This window comes from Lacerta agilis, chromosome 3, assembly GCF_009819535.1.
Source record: "Lacerta agilis isolate rLacAgi1 chromosome 3, rLacAgi1.pri, whole genome shotgun sequence".
Classification (NCBI taxonomy): Eukaryota; Metazoa; Chordata; class Lepidosauria; order Squamata; family Lacertidae; genus Lacerta; species Lacerta agilis.
Genome location: NC_046314.1, coordinates 83,153,834 through 83,159,833, shown reverse-complemented (window position 1 = coordinate 83,159,833; position 6,000 = coordinate 83,153,834).

Below are 6,000 nucleotides of genomic sequence, written 5' to 3'. Positions count from 1 at the left end.
CTCTAGCCCTCTTTCATTCCCTTCTCTGATGCCCTTTCACATCTCTGCTTTCCAAAGGCTTGCACAGCTGTTTGTTGCAGCAGCCCTGGCTACAAGCTCCCCAGGCGAATGGTGCCTCTGGGGCTGGCCAAGGGATGCTTCCCAGGCCCCTGTGGAGCAGTGGGAGGAGGCACCTCTCTTTGGGGAAAGAGGGGCAGCTCGGAGACGAGGGGCAGCAGCTGCAGCTGCCCAGAGCACTCCCAAGGAGAGGGGGAAAGAGAGGAGGCTGAGGGAACACTCCACAAGGGAGTATGTTCGGAAAAGGGTGAGAGGCTGCCAGCTCTACATGCAAGGAGTGACACTACTGGACTCCTGAGTCCCACAGGGGTGCCACAGAAAGAATGTAGTTGGTCAAGGGAGCCATGGACCACAAAAGGTTGAAAACCTCTGGCCTTAGAGACAAATGCGTTGACATTAAGAGGATTGAGGATTTAGTGAGCAAGGCTTAAAAAAATTATTAATTGTAAAAGCAACATCTATAAAGCAGACTCACTGTTGGGCCATCTAAAATTAATTCTTCCACAGTTACGATGTCTAGTCCAAGTCTGTCTGACAGAATTTCAAATATATATTTATATGCGGCATTAACTTTCATTTTCCGGCCTTCCCTGGCTTCTTTAAATCGTGCCTAATGGAAAGAAAATGTGTTAAGAAATACTGCAATTCTAACTTCTTCTTTTTCCTGAGAAACCTTTGTTTCCTAGGTCCCATAACCATACTGCAATTACAACCTTAGTATGTGTAATTACAAGAATCACATCTCCACCCCACCCCCACCCCCGCCGTGCTGGCTCCATTCCCCTCCACCTTCCTCAGTTGTCTCTCTTGCATACTTTTCTGTATTGTCAACCCCTCTGGGTAGTGCTGTATAAATAAATAAATAAAGAGCATATTTTAAACTTTTCCGTAAAGTGATTCTATCTAATACAGCATGGGGGGCTATATTCCCCTCTGGATAGGCCCTTGAGGGCAACGTGTCAGTGGTGGGTAGGGATATAAGTGACAGGGGGTGTCTCAACAAATGTAAATTGTACCTTTCTACAGTAAGCTAGTTTCCATGCACACTCACACACCCCTCTGTATCCTTCCAGGCAAGGGCAAGAGGCATTGTGAGAGCTCAGGCACATTACAGCCAAGCAGAAACATTTAGGGTGCGTATTTAGCCTAACGTGGATTGGTAACAGCTCTGAGAGCCAGACAGAGAGGACTGGAAAGCCGCATTCAGTCTGAGGTCCTCCGCACCACCTGCTCTACTGCTACACTTTCATTTTTGTATACCTGATAATTTCTCCATTACTCTGTCTCTGGAATGGGTTTGGCTAATATGAGATCAACTACAACAACTCCCCACCAGTTCTAAACATGCAAAAAAAAACCTCCATTGTCAGCTCAAGACAGAACAGCTGAGAAGGGAAGGCGGCAGAAGCAGGGGGAATAATGCTCTGCCTACTTGGGGCTTTAAAGGGATCTGGAGGATCTGCCCTGAAACGTTACTAGTTTTAAGTCAGTTTCTATTGTCTGTAGTAATGCAGGGATTGGGTAACACACTTGAACTACCAGCTGTTTATATCCTTTCCACCATAAAGACATTTGAGTGCCAACCGTTGTGCCTAGTTAGTATATTGGACAGGAAAATATCAACTGAGTATAATGCATCATCTCACTAATACATGACTTGTAAAACACACACACACAAAAACTCTGACACACAAACCTGTTTTTCCTTTAGAGTTTCCTGCAGAGACTGAACCCCACTGGTGCTCCGGCGGAATTTAGATGTTCTGCGGCCTGCGCCGTCTGCGGGCCCACGGCCAGGGGGTCTAGGTCGACTACGTTCAGAAACTTCTTTCGGTTCGTCCTCTGCAGCTTCTCTAGCTCCCTCCTCTGCTGGACCAGGTCCAGAGTCTGCAGCCTCTGGTGCCCCAGGACCACCGAGTTCAGCATCTGCTGGGGGGCCTGCGTCAGGATCTGGGGGAGGCTGAGCATCCTCTGGACCAGGAGCGGCATCCGAGTCTGAGGGTGCCTCTGGATCAGGAGCAGGCTCTTGTGGCGCAGCAGCAGGCTCTGGGGCAGCGCCTTCACCAGCACCTGGAGCTTCTGGTGTCTCCTCCATTTCAAATGCTAGTGTGCAAACAACGTCTGTGTCTATATGATTAAACAAAAATTAGAACACCAGTTACCACAAAACTTGGTGTTAGCTTTTTATTAATACCGGTGCCAACCTTACTTGCCAGGCACTGGAACAACCTAAGACATGGGTAGGCTAACTAAGGCCCGGGGGCCGGATCCAGCCCAGTAGCCTTCTCAATCTGGCAAATGGACGGTCCGGGAATCATCGTGTTTTTACATGAGTAGAATGTGTCCTTTTATTTAAAATGCATCTCTGGGTTATTTGTGAGGCATAGGAATTCGTTCATTTCCCCCCCTTCAAAATATAGTCTGGCCCCCCATAAGGTCTGAGGGACAGTGGACCAGCCCCCTGCTGAAAGTTTGCTGACCCCTGACCTAAGAGGAGTTAATCTCCACAAGGTGCCAAAGGTTGCACTGACTGAAGAGTTAAGACAAATTGCTAGAGGACAAGAACAAGCATAGACATTTTCAGTAGATGATCAAGAATAAATAATAATAAAAAACTGAATAAAATCATTTCAAAACATTTACTGTATTGGCCCAAATATAAGCCGCACCCGCAAATAAGCCGAACCTTTAAAATTCAAGGGGGGAGGGAGACAACACATGGCGGGGATCAAATGGTCTGAGCAAAAAATTGCGGCCCTAGAGGACCTGCACAGTGCACTGGGAAATGATGGGGGGGGTCTGCCAATGGCGCCCCGTCACTTCCCTGAAGTGACAACACTACACGGTGCAGCTGGGGAGAGGTTTGCGTAGGGCGGCGGCAGCAGCCCGCCTGGGCACCCGCAACCCACTAGTGGCTGGCTGCCCCCCCGCACCATGCGGCCCCCCCTCTCCCTAACAGCTGTGGGTGCCGGCTGGGCAAGAAGAGACATTTGGGGGAGCGCAGCTCGCCTCATGCTGTGCCAGGCTTTTTGTAAGGTCAGGGTCGGAATTTGGGGGGGGGGGAAACTATGACTTATATTCGGGCCAATAGGGTATTATAGCACATGAGCAACATGTTACTGCCTCTTTCACCAGACCAGTGAGACAGGGTTTCATTATACAGAGGGCAGCAGGTCTGCCTCTATAGGCTTGCGTTCTCCAGTTTTCCTCCTTTAAAACAAGACACAAGATGTCAAGTATTCCCCTCTCTCCCAACACAAGAATGTCCTCTGACTGACCTTGTTCAAAAAAGATGAATGAATCAATAAGACAGTCACAGTGAATTCATCCACTGAGATCAGAACAGTTTCTCTCTCCTCTTCAGAACAAAATGAAACCCAGGGACGGTGGGTGGAAGAATTCATAAAAAGCCGACTCACGCAGCTAATGCAGTTTAAACAGGCTTCCAAGAACCCACCTGGGACTATATGCGGAAGGACACATTACATTCTAAGGTGTGCATGAACCACACTGGCAGTTGGGCACAGAACCTGCACACCCAATAATGGGATGGAATCATGATGCAAGCCCAACTGTAATGTATGGTTGCTTCCAGAAAACCTGTTTATGGAGTGTCCATCCTGATCTGTTCGCACAAAATCTGTGTGGATGCTACACAACATTGCTGCCAAGTGGCAGTTGTTCCACATTTCCCCACCATAACTGTTCTTACCATGAAATGTCTTATTAAAAAAACACACACACACAAACAGTTTATTGCACAGAAGTGCAGCAGTGCTGTTGTTATTCATCATAAGGTACCCACTTTCATGGGTGGAGGGGAGGGGTAGCCTATAAAGATTCACTTTATTGCACTAATGATACATACGAGCATCTACTCAGATGGGTGAGAGATCCACACAAAAGTGTTGTTGGCAGCTTGGAAGCAAACTATACAATCTCAATTGCTAGGCAAATACTTTCCATTGTGGCAGCCGAGGTGTACAAAAGCAGAATGTGCATCTAGCCTCTCAGGTAAATTCAGTGTACATGAAGACAGACTGCAATACTCTAGATCCCGATCAGAAAGAGCTAGGCTACCCAGTGCCAGTTGTATAAAGATTTGTGCTATTACTGCACCAACATTTTGCTTTGCTAAATAGCAGCAGCTGACTACCATTTGCTTATATACTTGAAAGGAAATAAATGGGTGCACTTGACATCTCTGGGACAGTCAGTGCTAAACATGCTTCTTGCTTATCTCAGTCATTCAACTCATCGAAAATCTCTGAGTAAGATTTTATTTGCAAAGTTCTGTTTCAGCTTTTGTTTGTTAATTAGTCTCTCTCTCTCTCTCTGTCTGTCTCTCTCTCTCTCTCTCCTATTTTACGGAGACAGGGGTGCTGTGTACAAGGAGCAGGTCCACTTTAGGCCTGAATCAAAGTTTGCTTTGATGATCCTTCTACTGCTAAGGCTGAACGAACCAGATCCATCTCCATCTCTGTTGTATATTCTTTGTGAGCGAGTGAGCAGAATGACACATTTTATTTTGAATGATGCACCAAAGATATGCACCATCTAGAGGTTGGGCTGCCTCTCGAGATATCATTGCCAAACTCAGCATGAATGTTCCCAAGAGGCAAGTCTATGTCGATGTTTGGATGACTGGTGCCATTTTAAAACAAGATGGCAGATCAAAACGTGACTTTTGCATAAATTCATGTTTCTTGGCATAGGTTTGGCTGCCTCTAAATATACTGCTGCCAAACTCAGCATGAGGATTCCGTGTGTATGTGAGGGGTGGGGGTGGTCTTTGCCAGGCACCATTTTGATTGTGACTTTGCCTATTTTTGGTGTAAGTTTGGCTGTCTTTCAATATATTGTCGCCAAACTTGACACGAAGATTCCCAAGGTGGAGGTGGCACTCTTCATTGACATTTGGACACCATGTGCCATTTTGAATCAAGACAGCAGGCCAAAACGTGACTTTGGTGTGATTTAACCCGAATATTGGTGTGACAGGTCCAAACTCACAACTTACACTATCCATTTAAAAATCACAATGTTTTGGGATTTCTAAGCTTTCTGAGCAGTTCTGGGCACTCTTTTTAGTGCTGTCATAGTACTGTATGGATATTAAATCTTTCTCTGTGCCAGAGTTTTCCACTATGACCCTAAAACCTATTTCCCAAGTAACTGTTAATTTAGAGCACAAAACCATACTTTGCACTTTGTGCTCATTAGTGCTTATTTAACTTATATGCAGAATACATCATGCGAAAGGCTGGACTGGATGAATCCCCAACCGGAATTAAGATTGCCGGAAAAAATATCAACAACCTCAGATATGCTGATGATACTACCTTGATGGCAGAAAGTGAGGAAGAATTGAAGAACCTTTTAATGAGGGTGAAAGAAGAGAGCGCAAAATATGGTCTGAAGCTCAACATCAAAAAAACTAAGATCATGGCCACTGGTCCCATCACCTCCTGGCAAATAGAAGGGGAAGAAATAGAGGCAGTGAGAGATTTCACTTTCTTGGGTTCCATGATCACTGCAGATGGTGACAGCAGTCACGAAATCAGAAGACGCCTGCTTCTTGGGAGAAAAGCAATGACAAACCTAGACAGCATCTTAAAAAGCAAAGACATCACCTTGCCGACAAAGGTCCGTATAGTTAAAGCTATGGTTTTCCCAGTAGTAATGTACAGAAGTGAGAGCTGGACCATAAAGAAGGCTGATCGCCGTAGAATTGATGCTTTTGAATTATGGTGCTGGAGGAGACTCTTGAGAGTCCCGTGGACTGCAAGAAGATCAAACCTATCCATTCTCAAAGAAATCAGCCCTGAGTACTCACTAGAAGGACAGATCCTGAAGTTGAGGCTCCAGTACTTTGGCCACCTCATGAGAAGAGAAGAATCCCTAGAAAAGACCCTGATGTTGGGAAAATGGAGGGCACAAGGA